This window comes from Onychomys torridus, chromosome 2 (genome assembly GCF_903995425.1).
Source record: "Onychomys torridus chromosome 2, mOncTor1.1, whole genome shotgun sequence".
Lineage (NCBI taxonomy): Eukaryota > Metazoa > Chordata > Mammalia > Rodentia > Cricetidae > Onychomys > Onychomys torridus.
In genome coordinates, this window is record NC_050444.1 from 164,398,949 (window position 1) to 164,426,388 (window position 27,440).

Sequence of the window (27,440 nt, forward strand, 5' to 3'; positions counted from 1 at the left end):
AGATTCATCATCACAAGGCCTTTCTACAGTACTGGTGTGTTTATATTTAAGAGGGAGATAGGATTTGAAGCAAATGTGCCCATAATTCCCTTGGCCACTTGTAGAGCTGGTAATAGCTGAGATTTCTCATCTGAAAAGGCAGGTTAGTCCCTAAGGCCTGGCGACCTTCCAGCAAAGCCTCAGGTAGCTGGGATCAGAGATAGCCTCCATGCAGCTGAGGAGGGGTAGTGTGGTTTCCCCTCACACCTGTTTAGGATTTACTGCTTTACTCTTGGTCTCTGCTGTGCAAGCCTCTCATCTAGGCTAGGGTGGGGAAAAGGTCAGCCCACTGCTGGCATGTGGTCAGGCCAGTCATGAGACTGTCCCTATGAAATTGTCCCGTTACTTTCAGCACTGCCTTCTATTTTACCCACTGTAGCAACACCTGCTCCAGGGGACTTGGGATCTCTTCTAGGAGTCTGAACTCTGGTCCAGTCTGGCTCCCTCTGGAACCTTCTACCCTAAAGTCTTCTATCTCAGCAAGTCCATTGTGACTCTGTTCTTGACGTTGCACGCCATCATAGCTCATGCCCCTGGCGTCTGCTCACTAGACGTCCTCATCTGTGTGTGCTCACACTTTAAAGAATACCTGTAAGTCTACAGACGTACCATGGTCACACACTTAACACCGTGTAAAAATCCCTTTGAGGTTATCTTGGAGGGGAGCAGAGATAAATATGCACAGTTCATGCAGCTTCTTGAACACCACTCCAAGTTTCTGTCACTCTCTGTACAACCTGGACTCCACCTTCAGCTCTTATCATAGGTGGTACACACAGCTGATGGTGGGAGTGTGGTCACTCTCTGCATGTCATTCTTTCCCATGCCTTTGTCTATATTCCATGTCTGTAACAAAATACCAGAGACAAGGAATTGGAATTTAAAAGAAGTATATTTGTCTCAAAGTTCTGGAAACAGGAAACCCAAGATCTCTGGTATTCAGGAAGTGGGGGTGTGGGGTGGGGATGGGAAGGATGTTTTGGCTGCTGGAAAGAGGCTTGAGCTGCACCACCTGGCAAAGGTGTGGAGAAAATGCCTGACAGAAGTGAGTGAAGGAAGAAAAGGTTTTCTCCAGCTCACAGTCTGAGGGCACAGTCCATCATGGTGGGGCGTCACAACAGTAGGAGTGTGAAGCAGCTGATCGCGTTGCATCCACAGCCAGGAAGCAGAGAGATGGATGTGTGTGTGTGTGTGTGTGTGTGTGTGTGTGTGTGTGTGTGTTCAGCCCATTTCCTCTTCTTTTTTTTTTTTTTTTAAATTCAGTCTGGGATGATGCCACATATGTTCAGGATATATATATCAGGATATATATATATATTTTAAACCTCAGTTAAACCTTCCTGGAGACACTCTCACAGATGTGCCTAGTTGTGTGTCTCCTAGTTGAGGCTAAGTCAAGCTGGTCCATCACATCCTTTCATGGCGACAGACACAGATCTCCACTAACCAGCTCCAGTGTGGAACCCTACCCTCCTGGCCTCTACTAAACACCAGCCCATACTGTCAACACATGGTTTTGGGGATTGAGTTCTAGTACATGTATGTACTTTGAATTCATGAGAGCTGGTGCTGGACACACCTGCTTTCCTGAAATCAGCTCAGCTAGGTTCAGGGGCCTGGCAATGAGCAAGCCCAGTGCAGCTCTGAAATGGGAAATAATAATACAGAAGTGTCAGGGAAATTGTCCTCAGGGCACATCACAGAGGAAGAACCCTCTGTTCAGGGAAAATTGCTCCCTGACTAATGACATCACTGATGACAACACAAGCTGATAGTGAACACGGTGGTAGTCTGAATGAGAACGTCCCCCATAGGCTCATATGTTTGAATGCTTGGCCACCAGTTGGTAGAACTGTTTATTCAGAAGAATTAGGGGGTGTGGCCTTTCTGAAAGAGAGTGACACTAGGTGTGGGCTTTGAGGTTTCAGAAGTCTACTTGATTCCCAGTTAGCTCTCTAGGCCTCATGTTTGTGGATCAAGATGTGAGCTCCCAACTACTGCTCTGGCTCCATGCATGCCTGCCTGCTGCCATGTTCTCCACCATGGCAGTCATGGACTCTAGCCCTCCACAACTGTAAGCCCCAAAGAAACTCTGCCTTCTATAAGTGGCCTTGGCCATGGTGTCTTATCATAGTCATAAAAAGTAATTAAAATATACACCAAGCTCACTTGACCATCCAGGACCTCTAGGCAAACAGATTCCTGGGGATGGTTCTGATGTGCAGGCTGGCTCCATTCCTCCTTTCTGGAGGCAGAGGTAGGGAAGGTGCTAGAAGCAGGAGTTATGGAATTCTTGGACATTCTGACCCATTCCTGGAAATTTGGCTCATTAAAGCCCCTCACCTTAGCTTCTTTTCCTATCTGGTGAATATTTTCACAGGCAAAAAGCCTGGCCTCTGCATACCTTCAGATTCGGTTGGCTGACCTACAAGAGACCAGGGCCTCAGTGCTCACTGAGAGCCGTTCCCACCAGCGCCTGCCAGCAAAGGGGTGGGGACCTGTGATGCTATGCTATGCTTAAGTGGCTTTTCCTCTCCAAAATGCCGAGAAGAGCGCTAATTAACCTGCAGTAATTAGAGGAATGCTTAGATTTCTGTTCTGTATGCTTAGACTATGAGCCACACTGCTCACTGTGCAAGCCCCCACCTGCTGAGATGCTCCCGACTCTGCTCTGGAGCCTGGGATACTTCAAGTCATGCTCTGAATGACCACTTCATGCAGGACATCCCTCTGTGCTGTAAGACTTTTGGAGTGATCTGCAGAGTAGACACCCTGCATAAGTAATGAGGCCATGCCACCAAATGCTATGGGACACTGATGCATGTCCTCAGATTCCTACATGGAACTCCTAGCACCCAGCACCTTGGACTGTGACTGTTTAGAGACAGGATTCTTAAAGAGGCCACTGACTAGAATGAGGCCATCAATGTGGCCCTCATCCAATCCGATGGCTGCTGTCATAAGCAAAGGAGATGAGGACCCAGCAGGGAGCAGAGGTGGCATGCTGGTTAGTTATTTGTCAACTTGACACAAACTGGAGTCACTCAGAAAGAGGGACCATGAATTGAATAATTGCCCCCATCAGACTGGCTTGTGGACATACCTATGGAGCATTTTCTTAATTAATACTTGATGTGGGAGGGCCCAGTTCACTGTGGGCAGTGCCACCTCTGGGCAGGTGGTTCTGGGTTGTAATAAAGCAGACCACTATTTATGGAGACAAGCCAATAAGCAGCATTCCTGCATGGCCTCTACTTCAGTTCCTGCCTCCAGGTTCCTGCCTTGAGTTCCTGCCCTGACTTCCCTTGATGATGGGTTGTGATTGAATGTGTAAGCCCAATAAACCCTTTCCTCTTCAAGTGGCTTTTAGTCATGGTGTTTATCACAACAACAGAAACCAAATTATGACAGCCGAGGAGCATACACTGGTAGAAGACAGCAGTGCTGTTCAAGTGGCAGGTAGGGGAGCATCCTTTCTGCAACGTGACCTTGGATTTCAGCATCCTGGACTGAGGGACAATGCATTTCTATTCTGTGAACTGCCCAGTCTGGGATACTTATTTTGGCAGCCTGGACAGACTAACCCACACATCCCACCAGGTGGGAGTGGTGGTGGAGCATGGCCATTCCCATTCCTGGATGACAAAGCCCCAGCTTCTTTGCACACATGCCCAGAAAGTGACTCTGTAGAGCACATACTGCCACAGCCAAGCTGGGTATATCTTCATAGAATCCCACATTTTTCATAAGCAGAGAGATGTTCTCATCAGAGAGAGGTGTGTGCCACATCAGCTGCTCTGCTGAAGCTCTGAAGTTAGGGTCCCACCTTAGGACACATATATGAGGCCCTGGGTCAGTTTTTGTGGGGAGACTCCTGATTTGCTGTAGCTCTAGTTCAGGGTGGAGTCTCTGAGATGCTCAGTTCACAGGAACTTGGGGTCTGTGGAACCCCTTAAACATGCTGCATCCTTTTGGAAATTGAAAATATATTTAGGTGTGTGTGTGTGTGTGTGTGTGTGTGTGTGTGTGTGTGTGTGCGTGTATGCAGGTGTTTTCATGCCACAGCACACATGTGGGTTTAGAAGACCATGTTTGGTAGCCAGTGCTTGCCTCCTGTGTTGCTGAAGCAGTCTCTCTTGTTTCAGCCACACAATGGACTCCAGCTGACCCAGAGCTTCTGGACAATTCTCCTGTTTCTGCCTCCCATCTCTCCCTAGGAGCACTGAAATTCCAGATCTTCATTACCATATGTGGGATCCAGGAATCAAACTCGGATCACTAAGTTTGCACAACTAGCACACTTACCCACTGAGCCATCCCCCCAACCCCCAGCCCATCACTGAGCCATCTTCCTGCCCACAATGGGATTTTAGTCAACTATAACCAGGTAACAAGGAGCTGCTGTCTGCATCCCCTGGTGCTAACCTCATGCTGAAGGTGGGCCGAAGGTTCTATGCTTGCATATTTTCCTTGTTGCTTGTATATAGAATAGAGCACTGTCTTCCCTCTGCCCTATGTACCTTTCAAGAACACAGAGGAGGGAAAAGTGTGGGATTTAAGGGCTGGAAGTAGCTTAGGTACGAAGCATCATCTCCCTGTCTGTCAGAAAGGACCCTGGAGCACAGTACACTTTTTACTGGTTCTACCAAGCAAGAGCCAGGGCTCTACTGAGATTCTAAAGTCATTGTATTTACAGATTATTTTTTTTTACAATCATAAGTTTGTGTTGTACTGTTTAAGTTGATGTGTTCACACAAAGAATGGACTAATAGTTAATGAAGAGCCCATTGTTAAAAGAGCAAAGCAAAGACAATGATAATGATGAATTAATTGGTGGGCCATCCCACTCTAATGGAGAGACCCTGTTGATTTATCAGACCTAAGGCATGCCCACCCATCTTTCTCACACATGGCAGGTGATTTTGGTTCCAGTGAACGGCACCATCAGTCACCTTTGCAATCTTAATTTGAATTTTATTGGCTTTCTAGTTTTGCTTGTATTTGAATTGTAAATTTATTTTGTTTCTATAGAGGCATACGAGCCATAAGGAGAAGCAGTTTATATACCTAGCTTTATATTTATGCTTATTTAAATGACATCATTATAAAAAATAATTTGAGTTAAATTGCTCAAGCTGTCTAAACAATATAATACCATTCTGGCATCTAAACCAAATCCCAGGAGGAATAAATTAGGACGTGTAAATAAATGACAAGCCAGGTAGAAGTTGTTTACTGACTGTGTGTGATACAGGTGGATGTATGTATATGTAAATATTGTCTATATATACATTCTGCATGCATAGTATACACAACAAATGTGCTTGTTATTACATACACACAAACATTTATATGACACATGTGCACATGTATGGGATGAGACAGATTTAATTCTAAATCAAATGTGAATAACATGGATGTAAGTTGTCCTGAAAAACACATTCCCACCTGAATGAATTTATGTGAACTTGTTATTAGTAAATCCTAAGCCCAATTAGTACTTCCCATCTGAGTATGGGAGTTGGGCCATCTACTGGAGCATGAGCGCCTTGCCAGTGGCCCAAGGAGAGTGACTCTCCCCAAAGTAGCCATGAGCTCCCAGTAGCTCCTCTGGCAAGGGCGGGTCTTAGGCCTCCTCCCAATTTGTGTTTGAAGTTTAACTGACTTGGTCTTATTCAGTAACCATGACTGAGTAGATGTGCAGCAACCATGTCATGTTCTGAAGTCAGCATTTCATGGCGCTTCTCTCCACCAACCTCCATTCTTTCCACCCACGCTTCTGTGATGCTCACTGGAGGTGTTAAGAGAGATAGTTTGCCAGGTGGTGGTGGCACACACTTATAATCCCAGCACTCAGGAGGCAGAGGTAGGCAGATCTCTGTGAGTTTGAGCCAGCCTGGTCTACAGAGTGAATTCCAGGAGAGCTGTTACATAGAGAAACCTTGACTCAAAAAACCAGAGAGAGAGAGAGAAAGAGAGAGAGAGAGAGAGAGAGAGAGAGAGAGAGAGACAGACAGACAGACAGACAGACAGACAGACACAGACAGACAGAGACAGAGACAGTTCATAGCTGAGCAATCACAGTTAGTTACCCTTGGTTATTTACATAATAATTATTTTATTTTATGTGCAAAGTGTTTTGCCATGTGTATCTGTGCATCACATGTGTACCTGGTGCCCACGGAGACCAGAAGATGGGATAATTTTAGTCCCCAGAATCTCCTAGAACTAGAGTTTCAGGTAGCTGGGAGCCATCTCTGGGTGCTGGGAACTGAATCCAAGTCCTATGAGAGAGCAGCCAGTGTCTTTAACTTTTGAGCCATCTCTCCAGCTCACTTTCATAGTCACAGAACAAAAGGAAGTCACAAACTGAGACATTTTCTAGTGACATTGGTGGGAAGATCAGGTAGGAGGGTCACGACCAAATGGAAACTGCCGTGCATCCCGGATGCTATTTGAGGATGTTAGCGTTGGTAGATGGAAGATTAGTGGTCTGTTAGCACATTTCAAAGGTCATGGTTTGATAGTTGAGAGGATGCTAGGTCAGACTCAGAGATTGGCAGTGGATGTCTATTAAGGGGCTGAAGACAGCCCAAGATCATTTGGCTCTGTCTGTGACTTTGCAGCATTCCATAGTCACAATGTTGCCATCCATCAGTCAGCCTTGGAGACTTAATGCAGGTGTAACCTTTTCTAGGAACTTCAGTTCACAAAACATGATACAAAGCTGGAGAGATGGCTCAGCAGTAAAGACCACTGGCTGCTCTTCCAGAGGACCTGGGTTCAATTCTCAGCACCCACATGGCAGCTCACAGTCATCTGTAACTCTAGTTCCAGGAGATCTGATGCCCTTTTTTGACCCCCATGGACACTCCATTTTTGATCCATAGACATACATGCAGGCAAAATACTCTTAAACATAAAACAAAAAAATCTCTAATAAACAAACATATTATTCACTTTAAAGAAATCAATGTATCGCTACTTTCACCCAGAACATGTATCTGGGATAATACACACATAGATTTTTGTGACTCACAATGTCTCTTGGCATCTCTGGCTCCCAATTTCCTCAAACATCAATAGAATCACAAAATCAAACAGCATCAAAATCAATCATAGCACTGTTACAAGGCATGGGTTGAATACTTTGTGTCTGGGTACATCATGAGCACTGAGGGGCCTAGGCTGTACTTTGTTTCCTGACAGTTCTTGTCCACCTGGCTTCTGAGCCTTGGCCTTGAGGTCTTTGGAAAGAATTGTTTAGCCATGATCCTTGGGTAAGTGCTACTTGACATCCTCAAACCACTGAGCCATGGAGGTGGTCCAGGCCAGTAGAACATTCTGTCCCTGCTAGAGAGGGGCTGGATCCAGGCTGCATGCCGAGCTGCCCAGGCTATGACTTTGGACATGCTGTAGAAGATAAGACACACACTGTCTGGACATGTGTCTCCAGCTCTTACTGTCCGGTTATGAAAGGCTAATGCTGCCTGAGGAGTGCTGGTGCCTTGCGCTCCCCCTTCTCTCTGCAGACTTCCGTAGGGCATCCTGGAACTGTGTCCAACTCAGGCCAGCCCCTTACCCTGTCCCTCCTCTGTCTGGTGTGACCTCATCCCTGCCCTCCCCTCCGTTCTGAAGACACCAGGGAGAGCAGCAATGGAGGCGGGAGGATTATGGATCTCCTCTAGGAGCTGCTTGACCTCAGCCAGCTGTTCTCCTCCAACCTTCTGTGGGTGCTTGCATTCTGGAAATTTCACTTCAATACACCAGCCTGTGTGTGCTTAGAGGGCAGAATGCAGGTTTGAATTAACTTGAGCAAACAGCATTTAGGAAGTACGGTCTGCTTGAGGGCAACCTGTCCCTGAGCAGCCAGGCCCAGAGGCCCCGGGAGCTGGTAGTCTCTCTTAGTCTTTCACTGCAGACTAGAAAACCCATCCCTGTGGGAGCTGTTCCTGGGGCTATCCAGTCTAATGCCCCCATCTCCTCACCTCTGTGGTGTCCATGCCTGCGGGGTCCCATGTCCATCCTCTTGACCCTGCACGTTACTGCCTAACCTCCCTCTTCCAGTGTGAACATGTTTCTCCCTGGCATCTCCTCCGCAAAGACCACCAGCTCGGCTATGATCAACTTCACAAGGGGAATAATGGAAGACAGCAGCCATGGGATGAAAGTGCTTGGTAATTAATGGAAGACGGTGAAGCAGAGTTCTATTGGGCGGTAATTGGATTTTAGCCCTGTGGGAGTTGTTTTAAACAGAGATGCTGATGTAGGGGCTGCCTTTCCCTACAGTAATGTTTCCCTGTCATATCTAAAGATGGTTGAAGCCTGAGACAAAATGCCCTAACGTCTAATGGGCTTTACCAGTCAGAGCCAGAGTCATGTGTGAGGCTGAGCATTGATGAGGAACGGCCACCCCGGTCCAGACGGACTGCCCTACAAGTCCCTCTAAGGTCCATACATTCTGTTGCTGGTTCTTATTTGACTCATGTCAAGGTTTAGGGCAGTGTCCCTAAGGAGCCCAAGTTAGTGTTTTTTTTGGGGGGGGGCAGTTACGAGCTCTTCAAACATGTGTTAGCTGTTTTCCCTTGTGTGCTGACTCTTTCCTGTGTGCATATATGTTCTAGTGCTTCTGGCGATGGCTAAAACACTCCACCACCTGTCCAGGGGAGAGGCAGATGCCTGCAGTGACCCACCAGGGCAGTGGCTTCACTGTTTGGATTTCTTTACAGCTCTGTTAGCACCTTCTGTCTCTTTCTGTACACTAAATTCCCTCCACCTAAGCCCTGACGTGAGTTCAGTTTTTCTGGCCCCACTTCTGCTGATCCAGATGTCACACTCTCCTCAGAGACAAAAGCTGTCATTGCTTGTCACCTGCACATGGGCTTGAGTAAGAGGACATTACAGGCCCACTCATTCAGTCCTCCACCCATGTAACAGTGCAAGATGCACATCTGCTTCTTGGGCAGGAAGAAATGAAGTCGCATAGTTTAGGATGCTTTCTGTCTGTAGCCCTAAGGAAGAGGCCATTAATTTGAGAGACTCAGTTGGAGGCATTGCCAGGATGACTGCATCTTAGAATGCCGCTCTTCAAATTCAAAAGGGCAGCTTCCAAACTGGCATCCCTCATCCCCCTCATCCATTTCTCTGTACTCTGGTCCCCTCCTCAGCCCTTTTGTGTAGTGTGGACCTCAGTAGGAGGGATGTTGTCAGTCTGAATCTCCAGCTTTGGGGACAAGAGTGGAGACACACAGGCCTTCCTCGGCTATTTGATGTGTCTGTCTGGGTCCCAGGAGACTAGGCTAGCTCATGGTAGCTTGCTGTGGTGTCACTCACATGACAGTGACGTGGACGTGATTAAACAGTAGGAAGAGCATCTTTCAGGAGGCCCAGGACCATTCCCTGGAGATAGTAATCCACAGAGGCCTGCCCATTCACCCCAGTGTTTGATGTGTGCTTACATCTCTCGTGCACAAGCAAGATGGAGGGGCATATTCAGTCTTCAGGAAAGTTCCCCCTTGGCCCTTCGCTGCTGATCTGGCCTGCCCTTGGGGAGTTATGTCATTCCTCTCCTCTGCTCAGTCCAGGGAACTCAACCCTTCAGTCACAGTCTGGGCTCCCTGTCAGTAGCTCTTCCAGAGGTAGCACCAGGTCACATGACTCCTACCAGACAAGCTGCCTTTGATGCTCTGGTCCCACTGTATCTCCCACAGGAGCACCACTAAGATGGGACAGCTTCTTCCTAAAGTGGCTTCTCACCCTTGTGGTCTAGAGAGGTATACAAAGTTTAGGGGAATTTATAAGATAGAGACAAGTGAAAAAATAAACAAGCAAACAAATGAAAAACTATTATTGCCAACCATCTCCGAGCCCAGAAATGACAAAGTGAACACTGTTTTCCCCACTGGATTTTAGCATGCATCTGCTTGTAAAAACAAAACAAAACAAAACAAAACAAACAAACAAACAAACAAACCCCAGAAATACTAAAAAAAACCAAACCAAACCAAACCAAAACAACCTATTTACAAGAAACTGGGAGATGTGTGCATTTTCTGTAATATTTAACTTTTTTGAAAGGGAGCATTAACTGCAAAGCTTATGGCTGTGGTGCGTATCTGTTACCTCGGGGCAGAAACAACCGTCCACTAAAGGCTCCTGGAGAGTCTCGTCACGACTCAATGTTGAGTTTGATTGTGTATTTTTAGCAGCATTGGAAGTGAACAGATGGCTTTTAAAACAATTTGACCTATTGACGCAGTATTTACCGCCAGCTGCTTCTCTGTAGCTCCTCCCCAGGAAGAAGCTCAGGGGCCATTATAATCTGCTCAATACGTGTTTGCTGAGTGAACAGATATTGGCTGAAGGAAGATTTTTCTTTTCTTTTTGAGGAATTAGAGGTGACAGCCTTTGTCCTTTGCTCCTTATGGCAGTTAAGGGCTTTGGGAAGCTTAGGCTGGTGAATGCAGTGAGAGTATGTCTGAGCAGCATGTGTAAATGAAAAAAATAAGACCCCAAGGCCACCATCCTCCCTTCCCTTCACCTCCTTCAGATTGTCTCTAATTCTGTCCAGGACAACACTCCCTGGAAGCCCATGGGGACAGTACATTTGGTCCCACTGTCCTCATGGAAACTGTGAGAAAGCACCTCTATTGGGCTTTCAATTGGGATTGTCACATGTCCTTGCCAACACTACCTGGGAGCATACAAGAGGCCAGAGGAAGCCAAGCTGAAGGTTCCTGGGGACATTTCTATGGTTTGAGCATGTTCCTTTTTCATGTCCCAGGGTGGCTGTGAGTTGAATATGGTAATGCCCCTGTGTGTTAAAGGTACTTGCTCAGGGAGGCACTATTCGGATGCTCTGTGGAGTTTATCTCTGGGAAAAGAGGGCACAGCAGGAGGTCCTGGGGTCCTTAGACCTCTTGAAGGTATAGTAGGGCTCCTGCACCTTGCTTTTCTCTTCTTGATGCCTGACCATCAGGTTAACTCTTCGACCTGCCACGTACTCTCTGATTCCCTTCAGAACATGTCTGTTACTGGGCAGGAATATCTTCCCATGTTCAGTCCAGAAGTTTCTATCAAGGATGAATGCTGAGTTGTGCTGTGTAGATTTTAGAAGCTGTGGAAGTGTGAAGATAACATCTAAACAAGGACACCCACTGGTTGGTCTGCCAGAGGCGCAAAGCAACAGTTGTGTACTCAACTGATTGTGTACTCAAAAGCCAAGTGAATGTTTTCTCTCATAAGCTAATTATCTTGGGACTGGAGAGATGGCTCAGATGTTAAGAGCACTGGCTGCTCTTCCAGAGGACCTGGGTTTGATTCCCAGCACCCCAGGCTCACAACTGTCTGTCACTCTAGTTCTGGGAGGTCTGATGCTTCCTTCTGGCCTCTGTAGGCACTGCACGCATGTGGTGTGCAGGCACACATGCAATCAAAACACATATACACACATAAAATAAGTAAATTTCTAAAATAAGTCAACTATCTTAAGTCTTTTATAATATAGGAAGTGGAATGAGTTTGAACGCTTGGAGGAACAAGCTACATGTAGCAGGACAAGCCAATAGGGTCAAGGAAATTGGCTCAAACCAGTTGCCCAGGCATGCACATAATGTACTCCTTATGAGCCAACCTAGAGTCTGCCTGAGGGCTTAGCAACAGAAGCTGTCAGAGTTCCTGAGCCTGCCCAGCCAATGAGGGACAATCATGCAATGTCACCAGATTGGGACACAGCCTGAGTGTTGGGAGGAGGAGATATAAGGCCTTTCCCTTTATTGAATAAGTGAGTCTGCTGTTTGCCTCCACCTGACTCCCAGTGTCTGTGTTGTTGACATTGTGCCTTCTCACCCCCTCCCCGAGGGAGCCATTAGAGCCCAGCAACAGCTAGAGACAGCTTAGAATACTATGAGAAGAACGTTTAAAGATTTTATTTTATTTTTAAGTGTGTGTGTGTGTGTGTGTGTGTGTGTGTGTGTGTGTGTGTGTACATGTGGATGAAGCACTTTCAGAGACCAGAAGAGCTCACATACCTGGATCTGGAGTTACAGATGGGTGTGGGCTGCCCAACATGAGTGCCAGTGACCAAACTGGGATCCTTGGCAATGACAGTTAGTGTTCTTAACCACTAAGACGTCTGTCTTAGTCAGTGTTCTATTGCTGTGGAGAGACACCATGACTAAGGCAACTCTTATAAAAGAGAGCATTTGATTGGGGACTTGCTTACAGTTGCAGAGGTTTAGTCCATTATCATCACTGTGGGGAGCTTGGCAGCACATAGGCAGACATGTTGCTGGAGAGGTAGCTGAGAATTCTGCCTTCAGATCAGCAGGGAGCAGGAAAAGAGAGACTCTGGGCTTGGAATGGGCTTTTGAAACCTCAAGGCCCACCCCTAGTGACACACTTCCTCCAACAAGGCCAGGCCTCCTAACCTTTCCAATCCTTTCAAATAGTGCCACTCCCTCTTGACTAAGCATTCAAATATATGAGCCTACAGGGCCATTCTTATTCAAACCTCCTAGACATCTCTCCAGCTCCCTATGAACAAAACTTAGTGAATAATTATAATGAGGATCATAGACCAGGATGATGATACAGATGTGGGCACACAGGCTGTTAAGGGTTTTGATGGATGTAAGCTCTTAGCCGGGAACTAGATTGGGGGTTTCCTTTGTTGTATTGAGTAAAGGATCAGCTGCATTTTGTCCTGTACTTTGGACACTGTGCAAGGGCCTGGATTACCTTATCTGGCAGAAGAAATTCATTTTAGACAACTTTTTAGTACAAATTGAGATTAAAACAAAAGAGTAAAGAAAAAGAATTGAAAATTTTTGTAGTTTGACTAGCAAAAGAGCATGGGTAAAATTTCACCTCAGGAGGGTTCAGTTTCTAGTGCCAATATAGTAGAGCCAAGCACTGTGGCCACTCCCATCACACTCCAGTTTGACTCATGGGAAACAGGACAGTGTGAAGCTTGGGTCTGATGAGCCCCTGCAGAAGCCAGAATCAGAAAACCAGCTGGCACAGCTACAGCCAGGCTGCCAAGCTTCTATCTTCCCCTCCCTCACATAGGCCCTGGAGGCTTCCTGCTGCAGTGTGGCTACAGGAGTGAAGCCTGTAGACCCTGACCATGTTAAAGATATCCTGCCTGTGAGGATGTGGGAATCATAGTGCTCCAGGACTGCAGCTCCAAAGTGGGCAGCTTTTCTACCCAGCTAGTTCAGAGGTTAGCCCAGGTGTGGGGAGCCAGACTGACCCAGGACTTTCTCAGAGGCCCCAATGAAAGAGACAAAGGGAGCTTTAGTTCCATGTCTTGACAAAGCTTGTCTGAAGCTGGAGCCAGTGCTTCGAAGGAGTCAAGGTTATGGTTTCTGGGGACCTGATTCTTCCCCCAGGGCTGAGGTTATCAGTCCTTGGAAAGCCGTGTCTGAGTATTCTGTGTTCTCTGTGCCAGCATTGTCCGACTTAGCTCTCTGCTGACCTTGGCCACTTTTACCCCTGATAATAGTTTATAGGATGCTATAACTCTTAATCAGCTGGCTTGGCATCAGTCATCAGCTTATGCAAGATCTCTAGTCCCAGCTTTTGCACTTGTGTTCTTTATTTCTCATCCCTGATCCTCCCACTTCAGGACCCTCATTCCTACGGGCTTGGGTCACCCAGGTGTCTCTTGCGAGGGGAGTGTGGGGGGAGATCCAGTATCTCTGTTGATGGCACACATGAGCCGGAGACAGACTTTCTTAGTCAGTCCTGCACATGAATTTGCAGCCTGCTCAGGATCTTGGTTTCATGTCCACAGGACTGAGCAGAGCCATACGTCTTCTGGGTTACAGAAACTAAGTCGAAACACACATACATTTTTCAGCTTCTAAACTTGTGGCAATTGTTTCTACAGTGGTGGGAGCGGACTGAGTCTGTACGCCTCCGATGTTGAGAAGAGGGGTGAAGCCTTTGGCTGTGAGCTAGCCCAATGTGGCCCCATCCACTCATCAACAAGCATTCACCAAACCCTCCCTCCACTGAGGTAGGCACTTTCTGCTTTTGCTTTCCACGTGCCCCAACTGTGGCATACCTGTGGGGCAATTGCTCCCTAATAGTCTTATGGGAATTTGTAAGCATTCACTGATCTTCCCCCTAAACCATTTGGTTCCCAATGCCCACATCTTGTTGGTCAATATCACACACTCCACACAATTCCACACATCAGCTTAAAGTCCTGAAAGTAGCCTCCTGCAGGCACACACTCCACACACACACACCTCTTCCCATTCCCTAGTGCCTCTTCAGGTCCATTTAATTCTATTTATGATCTCACCACCAACAGTGCATAAATTAAAGGGTGGATGGATGGACAAATGAAGGAGCATGCATCCATAATCTGCCAGCCCCATTCCGAGGCCTCCAAATGCAAGGATATAATTTTTTTAGGCTAATAAATGAAAAGCAGCTTCCCCTCCCGTACAAAGTGCTGCCTCAGCAGTCAGGGTTCAGCAAACGGCACATCCGTCTCTCCGGGGGACGGTGCCAAGGATAATATTTTGGCAGGTTATCTCCACAGCTACTCAGTACAAGGCTGCCAGTCAAAGGTCAGTTTCTGAAGCAGGGATTTATAAAGTGAAGTTGGATCAGAGCTCAGCAGAGTCTACCTCAAGCAGCAGATCTGTCTTCTCTTTGACAGAGTCTGATGGGTGCTTGACTCAGAGCCCAACATGATGTCCTGGCCCTCTGGCTGCCCTGCTTCAGTCAGCAGCCGCTGTCTGTCAGTCCATGTTGACTTCATGAAGGAAGAGGAGGAGGGGTCATAGAGACAGACAGACCAGGGGTCGTTCTTCCAGACAGCGGTTCCATACCAATGGTGGACCGTGGTGGTGAAGTATGCTGGTGCCTGAGAGGTAACCCCAGAGCTGAGCAGCTGACTCCTCACCATTCACAATTAAAAAAAAAAAATCACCTCTGTGAGTGCACACATGCAGGTACATGTGTGTTTGTTGTACCTGTGAGAAAGGGGCAGCCATGTGCATGTTTGATGCACAAGCATGTGTGTGCATGTCTGTGCACAAGCATGTGAGTTTTGAGTATGTGCACATATGTTAATGTGTACTGATACGTATGCAAACTGACCCATTCAGATCTGTAGTTGTGTATGCCCGTGTGTATGTACATACACAAATATGTCCACATATATGTAGCTGCACACATGTGTGTATGTGTATATAAGTAATTATGCATGTTTGTGTATACATATGCACACATGTACTTGTGTACATGTGTACATATGTTCATACATTTGTGGCTATCTTCTAGAAAAGGCGTCTTTTGCATCTTAAGTGTTTCTGAATGCACCATTCATCTGCTTCTGAAGTTCCATGATTAGCCACCAGTAGGCTGTGCTGGTGAGTTTTTCTCAACTGGACATAAACCTGTACATGTTTGGAAAGAGGACATCTCAGTTAAAGAATTACATCCATTGTACGGACCTGTAGATAAGTTTGTGGAGCATTTTCTTGATTAGTGATTGATGTGGGAGGGTCCAGCTCACTGTGGGTGGGTCACTCCAGGCAGGTGGTCCTGGATAGTACAAGAAAGCAGAATGAACAGCCGCGGGGAGCAAGCCACTGAGCAGTATCCTTACATGCCTCTGCTGCAGTTCCTGCCTTCAGGCTCCCATGTGAGCATCTGCCCCAACTTCCCTCAGTGACAGACTATACAAACTGTAGTCCAAATAAACCCTTTCCGATCCAGGTTTCTTCTGTTCATGGTGTTTATCACAACAATGGAGAAGTGAGCCAGGACAAGGCTAAACATGGAAACTTAGGAATCAAGGAACGAACCTTTCTAGACCTTCTCTCCTTGCCTATCTCCATGCTGGTGTTTTTTCTTCAGCAATGACTACTTCAGGTGGAGGAGGAAGGGTGCTAATTTCAGGAGGCAGGAGGAAAATGAACCTGGTGACCTTCATGATGGACAGACAACAGCTGCCTCTGGAGGCATCCACCCAGGAGCCCGTCTGCTGTGGCGCCTGTGTGTGAGTGGGTCTGCCCTTCTAAGCAGAAGGACTGACTGGTTTTGGTGTCTGTAGCTGCTCACCTCAGTGAAATTCAGTGGGGGTGTGTCAGTCAGCATGGGAGCCAGGGATGACCAAGCTTGCAGGACCCAGGTCTACCCACAGTGGATTCCAAGCATGCAGGACCCAGGTCTACCCACAGTGGGTTCTTTTGTGTTCTGCCTCCAGTGCGACACTTTCTGAAGCCTGGTGTAAAGACACTGTTAGAAACAAAGACTTGTTGCATGATGATGAGTGAGACCATTTGCTCAGTGGGCTGTAGCCAGAAGTCAACACGCTTGTTTGAATTTCATAGGGCAAGATCCCTAGAGAGGAGCAGCTTTGTGGTAGAGAAGGCGCCAGGTAAGCCTGAACTAGACTGCTGTTTTGGTGTGGAGGTCTGAATGAGAATGGTCCACGTAGGCTCACATGTTTGAACACCTGGTCCCCAGTGGGTGGAACTGTTTGGGAAGGATTAGGAGGTGTGGCTTTGTTGGAAGAAGTGTGTCACTGGGGGTGGGCTTTGAGGTTTCAAACACCCATGCCAGTTCTCTGTCTCTCTGTCTCTGTCTGTCTGTTAGCAGGCATGTTTGACAAGTACTAAAGCCTTAGGACCCATACCCAATCAGGTCCCTCCTAGCCAACAAAAATATGCTGTCCTTCTGGGGAGAGAATCCTATGCTTGAGTCTGACACCATGTGGTCCAGCCCTCCATACAGTGGCTCTTTTCTCAGGCACTGGCCTTGTGAGGTCTCTAGTCCTCTCTGGGAGACAATGATGTGATGTTAGATTCATTTTTACTGTGGTGGTTGATGAGGAATGCACACTACAGGATCATGCATAGGAACACTTAGTCCTTGGATGGTGGTGTTCCATTCGAGCTTCTGGATAGCCCCTGCACTGTCTGGGAAACCCCAGGACACACCTCCCAGTGTGTTCCCCCCACCTTGTCTCCAAACCCAGCCTGTTTAGAGAGTCTCCAAACAAAGAAAGATGCCCAAAGCCCAGTTCCTCATTCTTGGCGGCTACTGCAGCTTTCTTCACCAATGCAGCCGGCCACCCAGTCTCTACCCAAACACCCAGCTTTGCCCTTTGCCTACAATCTATAAAACCTTCCTGCCTTAGATTGATCATGCCACTTCTCTGGCCTCATTCAGAGACCAGGGAACCTGCCCAGGAGTTGCTTTGTTCTCATAAACCTGCTGTTATACTTTTTCAGTTTGGCTCGATCTGGCTCACTGCATAGGTGGAGAAACTTATGAGGGGCAGAAAATCTACTAGGCAGTATTATTTTGGGAAATTATGGAGCCTTTAATGGGATGTAGCCTTATTGGAAGTACATTCTAGGAGTGCACTTTGAAAGTTTGTAGTCTGAGACCTCACTTCCTGGGCTTTCTCAACTCCCCCACCCCAGCTTCCTGTGTATGGATAAAATGTGATGAGCAAGCTTCCTGTTCCTGCCTTCCCCCACTATGACACTGTGATAGACCCTATCCTTCTGGAACCTTAGGCTAAAACAAACCCCTCCTTCCCAGCGTTTCTTTTGGTCATGGTGTTTTGTCACAGCACAGACAGACAGCGGCTAATACACTTGGGAAGCTGTGTATGCTGCATGTGCCAGGTGCTCGGGATGGTGTTTGAGACTCCACACACAGGCACTTCCTTCAGGTGTGACAAATGTGTCACACAGCGCTTCATGAAGAAATGCACTGCAGCTGTTCCGTTCTTGGGACCCAACAGCTCTGGACTCCCAGCCAGTTTCTGGTACTAGCTTCTCCAGGTGGACAGCTTTCCTGTGGTATTGTTGTTCCTCAGCCAAAGCTGATCACAGGATATGGGAATGACAAGAAGATCACAGTGTGGCTTCTGCTGTTGTGTGACTTCTCCTGAGGAGGTGTGAACAATCTATATTCACCCTAGAGATAAACCTTATAGACCAATGTAAGGATTCTTGCCCTGAGGTGAGGTGAGGGTAGGGTGGAGATGGAGGCACCTGTTCCTTCACAAATTAGTGAACAAATGGCCCTTTGTTACCAGGATTTATTAGTATAGCCCTCAGGAGTATAAGCAAACTCTGGAGGGAGCTTTAAAGCCTACTAACCAGGAGCAGGCAGGAGAGGCTATGGGTCAGAGAGGCCTGGGTTATCAGCCCTTCACCAGGACTGAGTACATCTGAGGCCATGAGCAGTGAGTCTCCTTGGAGAACAAGGGGGAGTCGGGGCCTGTGAGGCTTGCTCAGGGATGACAGGCAGGTGTGACATGTCTCTGGAAGCTCCTTTCCAGCATTCTGGTGGCTGAGGACACAGAGGAATCATCTTCAATGCCCGCTCCGAAAGCAGGATGTTTGCTTCTGTGACTCATCCCAGCCCCACATCCTGACTCTGGGTCTCTTGTTTCTGTGGTCATTTTCTTTATACTTCTGCACCTGAGGCTCAGCGGGCCCATTTACCTCTCCTTCATGCTGGCTTTCTGTGGCATCCAGCTGTTTCTCATCTTAGAGTTGTTCATTCTTCTACAGCATCTGGGGAAGCAGCAAATCTCCTCATTTCCCTTGGAAGGTAGCTTAGCTGGACCCGGCCCCCTCAACTGTGTGGCCTGGGTCTGGCATCACTTCCAGCATGCAGTAGGTTGCCCAAAAATCTGTTGACAAGACTAGTAAAGGCATTTGCTGTGCAAGCACAAGGCCCCGAGTTTCCCAGGGGAGGGAGAGAACCAAATTGACTCCACAAAGTTGTCCTCTGACCTCCACATGCTGTGATATTCACACACCACATGCATACATCACATGTACACATATACGAAACACACAGCATGCACACACACATCATATACATAATACATAAAAAATACTCTGGACAAGGGGCTGGGAGGTAGCTCAGTTGATAAAGAGTTTGCCTTGCCAGCACGAGGACCTGAGTTTGGATCTCTGGAGTCTGTATGGAAAGCTGGGCACTGTGGTGACCCCTGCCACCCCAGAACTGAGAGCTGAGAGACGGGAGACAGAGTGACAGGTCTCTGGAAACTAGCAGCCTTTGAGCCTGGCCTACATGTCAGAAGTTCCAGGCCGAAAGAGTGTTGAACACAGCTCCTACACACTGATGTTTCTTATACCCAACACTGCATGGGAACACCTTAAGAATCGGGATGGCCCAACAAGCAGGGGAAGTGTCAGAGGTGAAGAGGGACATTCATGGAGGGTCTGTCCCCCAGCACCTGCTTTTCTAGACCAGCTGGCACACACAGAGGGGCAGTATTGTTACAGTTCCGTAAGGGCTGCCTCGGGCATGCCAATGCTGGCTTTCTTCCTTTGCTCCTTGAAGTTCATGGATGTGACATTTCACTCCTGCAGGAAGTCGATATTCGGATTGGCAAACAGACACAAATGTTGCAATCATTCTCAGAAATGTTACACTAACATAACAGGCTGGCTGTGTCCCCGGTGGGGGAAGAGGGCATGTTTGAACATGTTTTGCTTAAATAGAAAAGGAGGGGCTCTGGGAAGGGAATGGTGAAGGGAAGTGGGGTGTAAACACTGATTGTGGAAATGCAGGAAGGGCATCTGAGCTCCTGTCAGGCTCGCGTTCCTTTACCCAAGATGGGAACCAAGTCACAGAGGGTGCTGTCTGCCTATCAACTGGGACAGCCTCAGGTTGGTGGGAGCCTAGGGGCAGCCTACAGCTCTGCCAACCTGCTGTGGAAGACCAGCTCTCACATCTATTTGCTCCAGGGACTCTTGAGGAATGAGGAGTAAGAGATTTACTCAGAAATAGAGGGGAGAAAAATGCAGGATAGCCTCGGGCGGGCCTGGATCCTTATCCACTGGCCCAGAGCTTTATTGCAAAGGGCTATTTATACAATGCCAAGAGGAGGGACAAAGGACCTCCCTCTTGCTAGTTATAGCCATGTACAGATCCTTCCAAACACCTGGTACTCAGGTCAGTGATCCAATCAACCTCTTATGCAGTCCTGCTGGGAACAGCCACTAGGAAACCACTAAAATGGGCTCCAACAACCTGCTCAGGAACTGGCCCCCTGCTAGATGATGGGTTGGATGGGGAGGAGAAATACAATCAGACATGTCATCATAGCTCCCCTAAAAGAGAACTTGGCCCTTGGACTGGTCCACTTCGTGTTGCTATGGCAAAGCAGCTAATGCTGGAACTCAGTGTATAAAGATGAAGGGTTGAGGGTTGTTTGGTTTTTTTCCCTCTCCATGTGTTTTTGGAACTCACAGGTTTGTGATTGTGATGCCCCATGCATTTTGTATCCAGTGAGGGCCCTTGGGTTATGTCGCAGAAGGTGACAAAGCAGAAAATAAAGGATGTATGTCCAAGGGGCCAAGCCCACGAGTGGCTTCACTCTATCATGCCAGGGACAGTGAGGATCCAGAAAGCATGTCCCCATACTTTTTCCTGGCTCCCTGTGCCACCTCAGTGCCACACAGTCCCATGAGAACTAACCTCCATGAAGGTGGCACCCCCAAGATGACAGTGCTCACCCCAAGGTTTTAAAAGTACTATCACCCCAACACTACCATAATGGGAACCAGCTCCCAGCATGTGAGTGTTTGAGGGGTACCCTTGAACATTATCCAAACCACAGCACCCCTCTTCTTTAGCGTCCCATTTCCCTCCATGATGACATGCCAGAGATAACCAACTTCTGTGAAGTGGGGGTTAATTTGGCTTAATTTTGTCATTTGCAACCTGGGGTTGTCTGGTCTCTTTTCATTGGACTATATCACAGGAAACTGCTCACTTCATGGTAGCCAGGAAGTGAGAGAAAGAAAAAGGACCTGGGTCCCCCAAAGACCTAACTTCCTTTCATTAAGTCCCTCCTCTTAAAGGACTCACCATTTTCCACTAGGGATACTGCTTCTAACAGCAGCACTGTCTGGGGCATGTTCTTCTAGAGGATAACCCCCTCCTCCACCATCACTCAGCCTCCACTTGTGTGGAGTCAGAGGAGATGCTCCCCCGCATGAGTCACTGTAGTTTATAAAGTCCATTCCGAGGCCCTCTGAGGCTCTCTCTCATCACAGCTTTGCAGGAAGTTGATCATTCCAGGCAAAGGAGCCCAGACAGAGGGAGGCCCAAGGCCACACTGCAAATGCCGGGCAGAACTTGAGTCTGAGCTCAGGTATTTCTGTTCCCCTAAACTGACTGTTACACCTCAGTTAAGACCTGACAACCAGCTGAGAGAGCCCTGTTGTGGGGCTGCTGGTCTCTGTCCATCTGATAGGGCAGCCATTATCTCCTTCCAGGCTTTGAAATAACCTGAGCACCCCAATGCCTTTTCCTCTCCTCCCCACCCCACAGATGAGGAATCACATGGGGAAAGCACTTGGACCTTCTCCAAGCAGGTGTCACCCCTTCAGTTGTTGGTGTATGCATGGTGTCAGGGAGAGTGGGGTGTCCCCTCTTCAGTTGTTAGTGTGTCAAGGAGAGTGGGGTGTCCCCTCTTCAGCTGTTAGTGTGTCAAGGACAGCAGGGTGTCCTCTCTTCAGCTGTTAGTGTGTCAAGGAGAGTGGGGTGTCCTCTCTTCAGTTGTTAGTGTGTCAAGGACAGTGGGGTGTCCCCTCTTCAGTTGTTAGTGTGTCAAGGACAGTGGGGTGTCCCCCCTTCAGTTGTTAGTGTGTCAAGGACAGCAGGGTGTCCCCCCTTCAGTTGTTAGTGTGTGCATGGTGTCAGGGACAGCGGGGTGTCCCCTCTTCAGTTGTTAGTGTGTCAAGGAGAGTGGGGTGTCCCCTCTTCAGTTGTTAGTATGTCAGGGAGAGTAGGGTGTTCCCTCTTCAGTTGTTAGTGTGTCAAGGACAGCAGGGTGTCCCCTCTTCAGTTGTTAGTGTGTCAAGGACAGCGGGGTGTCCTCTCTTCAGTTGTTAGTGTGTCAAGGACAGCGGGGTGTCCCCCCTTCAGTTGTTAGTGTGTGCATGGTGTCAGGGACAGCGGGGTGTCCCCTCTTCAGCTGTTAGTGTGTGCATGGTGTCAAGGAGAGCAGGGTGTTCCCTCTTCAGTGTCCTTTCTTGACACAACCAGAGAACTCCAGGCTGGTTCCTGGGATCCTTTAGCTTGGCATTTCTGGAGATATATTTGCGTGTTCCTGCCTGTGAGACCCGAGGGTGAGACTGCTTGCCTTGGAGACCCACCACAGTTGACGGCAGTCAGAGCTCAGTCTGGCAGAGCTGTGTGCCCCTGAGGGAGGTTTTCTACAGGTTGTTCTGAAGCCATGCTTACCTCGATCCTTGCACCAGGCATGGAGGGCTGAGGAGGTCAACACAGCTTCATGGCTGACAGCTTCCCTTTGGGCAGATTCGAGGTCACTCCCACCATTTCTCATGGTCTCATCTGTGTATGTAAATCCTTTTAGTTAGTTTAACCAGAACCCCCTACACCCAGATATGATTGACAGCCTTATCCTGCATCCTACAGGAAACCCATACCTCCCTTCAGCAAGACTCCTAGATTGATCTAACGAAAACACTTAAGGTTTTCTGAGTCATTTTCTATCCTCCAGTCTACACTGGCTCTTGGCCTGAGTCCCTATTTGCCCTTCTGTGTTCAGAGTTGAACCCCACTCTATGAAATTTTACTTTCATGGTCCCTGAAAATAAATAAAGATTTCTAAATAAAGCCTTCCTTCCCACACTCCATCGGTTATTGGGGAATGCTTCTGTTCTTAATGGAAGGGGAGTCTGAACAAGAGGGTGGTGGCTTAGCTGGGGCATCTTAGAGAAGTAATGGGGCCAGAGAGATAAAATCTGACTGTGTCACAGAGGGAGGGAGCAGCCATAGGCCAGCCACACCTGGAAACTTACTAGCTGAGCGATTGGGAGTACAATCTCATAAGTCATCCATCACTTACATTTCTCTAGTTTTCAACAAAAACCGTGCATGGATTCATTTCTATATTTTATTTCCTGCTTATTTTAGATCTTTTTGGCTCATGTTCCTGTCACATCTGTAGGTCATTGGTGAGTTAATGATTCTCTGCACTAAATGCCTGGTTTGGTTGTGGGCAGCCACACAGGCAGGCAATTTCAGGTTCTAGTCCTTCTTGTTCCTTACAGCTGGGTCTCAAGGCATTTTAATCTTGAAAATGGACCTTATGGTCTTCCTCCTACATAACATGAGGGGAAAATAGGGGCTCTGAGAAGCAATGTTGGGGTGGTCAGGCCACTGACCCACTCACAGGAGGCACAGGGGACCGTCTGCAAGACATCTTTTCATTTATTCTTTTTTCTGACACAGTAAAATGTGACAGAATAAATTTTAGGTCAGGATGGCTTCTTACAAGCAGCTTCCACCTGATTCAGAAAGATGACCACTCTAGACCACTCCAGACCACTGCAGACCACCCCAGACCACTCTAGACCACTCCAGACCACTGCAGACCACTCCAGACACTTTTCCCAAATTTCTTACTTTCCCCTGATGTACCTTCACTTGTGTGGACAATGGACTTGAGTGTGTCATGTGGACTTTTGGTGACTTGAGTTTCTGGCACCCTAAGTCCCTGGGTCAGGCAATCTGAGCCTAGGAAGTCTCCATCATTCTCAAAACTGCATCAGTGTGTTTGATTACTTGATTCCCCTGGTAGTTGGTGATTCTTTTTGGGAAGGCTTCAGAAGCTGTAAGTAAGGTGCATCCTCTTGGACCAGAACAAAAGATGTTAGTGAGAAAACTGGTAAAGTTCATAGGATGATTATATCTCAGTAACCTATTGCTGTCCATGTTTGTTCAGTTTTAATTTGTTACTTTTGATAAATGCATCAAATACTTCACAATGTAAGATTTCATTGTTGAGAAGGGGGCACAGTCTTCCTACAAAGGGCTAAATTGTGTGTTAGTCTGCTCAAGCCTGGGTGCTTCTTCAATAGTGAATGATGCTATTGCTTGCAGTTCAGGAGGAGACTACAGGCTGAGTGTCCAGAAGATCAATTCCTGGTTCATAGATGGCATTTCACTGTGTTCTCATACAAAAAAAAAGTAGGGGATCTCTCTCTGTCCTCTCTCTCTCCCTCTCTCTCTCTCTCTCTCTCTCTCTCTCTCTCTCTCTGTGTGTGTGTGTCTGTCTGTCTCTGTGTGTCTGTCTGTCTCTGTCTGTCTCTCTTTAATTTTTAAGTGTGTGTGTGTGGTCTGTGTGTGGGTATGCACACATGAGTGCAATGCTCATGGAATTCAGAAGAGGTTGAAAGATCTCTTGGAGCTGGAGTTACAGAGGGTTGTGAGCCACCATATGGGTTCTGGGAACTGAACTTGGGTTCTCTGTGAGAGCAGTATGTGCTCCTAAGCATCAGGCCACCTCTCTGACCCTTGGAGTCTCTAATAAGGGCATTGATCCTACTAATGAAGGCTTTGTCCTATGACCATTTCACTCACCATAGAACTTACCTTCTGATACCATCAGCTTCAGGCTCAGAACTTCAGTAGATGAATCTGGAGGGGACAAACCCATCCAGAGTAAAGCACATGGCTACTGATTTTGAATGAATGGTCTTGGTCACAATCGGTAAACAAGAATCCGTGTCCTTCTCAGAAACTCTTATATAAATTGGAATTGGTTTCAAAAATAAAAGTTTGCAAAAATAAACAGCTCAAACAGCTAAGAGATAGGAATTCTCCTCAGCAACTTAAAGGCTGTAAAAAAGGTAAATGGAAATATTATATATTTAAAGCACAGACTGAGCAAAGAATTCATTACATAGCTTAAGAGAGACTGGACTCAACTCAGCCATACTTCAAAAACACTGAAGATAGATCTCTAGAAATTATCTAAACTGAAATTCAGAGAGATATATGAGGCCGTAAAAGGAATGCTCACATCTGTGGGTAGGATCAAATGGTCCAAAACGTGTGGGTTTAAAGCCAAGGAAGAAAATGGGACAGAAGAAACCACAGAAGAGAGAGAGAGAGTGCCAGAGAACTTCCCACCATCGGTGAGAGTCGTTAACCCACAGATTTGAGAAGCTCAGTAAATATAGAGAAAAACCATACTCACATCCATAAAATTCAAGCTGATGAGCCTATGAGATAAAGATGGAGTCTTTAATCCCAAGAGAGACAAAAAGACACTATGAATGCAGGAGATGGATGTGAATTGAGGTTGATTTCTCACGGTAGAAGCCCAGAAGATAACATAATGACATCTTTAAAGTGGGCGAAAAGCACAAAAGCCTGCCAATCTAGAATTATGCATTTAGAGACAGTAGGCTTCAGATACGGAGGCATATTTAAGATCAGGCGTTCTTTTTCTATGGAGACAAAAGCTGAGATAATTTAGTACCCACAGACTTACATTAGTGGAATTGCTAAGAATGTGTTCTCGAGGTTCAGAAAAGATATGGAAAAAAAAAAAAAAAAAACCAAACTAGGTAGCATCTGGAACCAAAGGAAGAAAGGCATAGAACAGACAAGAGCTGGTACATTCTGAGTGCCTGCCTTTGCTTAGTTAATATGTTTAATTACATTTAAAAGGCCACCAACTCCTTAAAACAATAGACATTTTATTTGGGGAGAGGGGGTTGAACTATATGAGTGTAAAATATGGCAAAGTAAATCCACAAATAGCAATGCAGAAATAGCAACAAAATTGGCTGGCATAAAATTCTTGCAAGTCTGGCAAGAGGCTCTGTGGGTAAAGGTGCTTGCTGCCAATGAACTGTCCTCATGTCCAACATGGTAGAAGGAGAGAACTAACTCACTCAGGTTGTCCTCTGACCTCCATAGTGTGTTGTGAGAAGTGCGTGTGTGCGTGCATGCACTTGCGCTTGCGCACGCGCGTGCGCGCGCACATGCACACACACACACACACACACACACACACACACGCACAGGCTGAATAAATAAATAAAAATATAATTAAAGTTCTTACCTTGTTTGTGAAGGCAAAAACATCTTAAAGTTGACAGTTTAATAGCTGTTTGGTAGTGGAACATAACTCAGAGGGGATTTAACTAGACCTTGACATGGGAAATAAATGATACACTGAAAAAAACAATGCAATTCACTGAAAAGGAGGAGGGATAGAAGAAAAATTGATAACGAAAGGGTAAATAAAACCAAGCTGCCATTGTGGGGTAGACATCTTGGAATAAGGAAGTAAGTTGGCAGCTTTATGCCTTGGGACCCAAGAGACAGCACACAGAAGCACTGAGATGTTGGACACACACCAACCCCCTCCCATCCCAGCTCCTTGTCCTATGGGAACGTGGTTCCTAATCTTTGAAATGGATTTCCCCATTACTTAAGTCTCAGCCACTCATGGTATTATCTTCCCTTCATGCTTTGGAGCAAATCCAGAAGGCTACTTCTGTAACATGAAACAGCCACAGATTCATGTGTTCAGACACTTGGTCCCAGGGGGTGGCCCTTCTTTGGAAATCAGTGATGTCCTGATGGAGGAAGTGAGTCACTGGAGGAGGGTCTTGAGGACTTAGAGCCAGCCCCACTTTCTGCTTGCATTCTGCAGCTTGACCATGGAAGCATGGTGGCCGACCAAATCCACACTCCCACTGTATGCCTTCCCCTTCATGATGGACTGCATCCTTGACCTGTGGATGAAAACATTCCTTGTGTCGCTCCAGGTATTTGTGCATATCAGTGAGAAAGGTAACTAATCAGCTGCTCTGAGCTGCACATATTTACTTGAATGCTCTCATTGCCGTGAATGAGAGATTTTGAAGTCAGAGCGTCAGGTCTTAGCTGGTTCTCCAAGCACCTCCTGCTTTCTGCACAGCCCTGTAGGCACAGGCCCTGCTCAGTTCAAGGCCATGGGACTCTTTTCCATCCCTCATCCTCCTCCCCCAGACAGCTTTCCAACCTCAGGACCAAATTCTGGAGTCTAAGGCTGGGGCAGTAGTAGTATTTAACCAGCACATGCAAGGCCCTGAGTTCCATCTCTAGCATAGACAAACACATAAGGAAACAAAACTCGGGCCTCTGTCCTCTACCCTTGATCAATTAGATTCAGGTTCTGCAGATTCTCACAGTCTCTGTCCCAATTTCCCTTCTCCGTGTTCCCTATCTTTCCTTAGTGTTCCCACGGCAACACCCCTCTTCTCTCACCCTTCTCTCCCCATTCTCCACATTCTTTTGAAGCATCTTTTAACACATCCATGCTCAGGTCCCTACGGGAAGAAGACTCAAATCTCAACTCTGATCTTTAAGCACCACTTTCCAGATGCTCCGAGGTGACATTCAGAAGTAGTCCCTGTGCACAGGCCCTTCACAGGATCCTCTGGCTCTCCTCATCTGTGGAGATGAGAAACAGTTGCAGAAACCCTTGGAAAGCTGGAGACATGGCAGGTGGCAGGCTAGCCTGGGAATGTTGGGAGCAGTCAGGTGGCAGGCTAGCCTGGCAATGT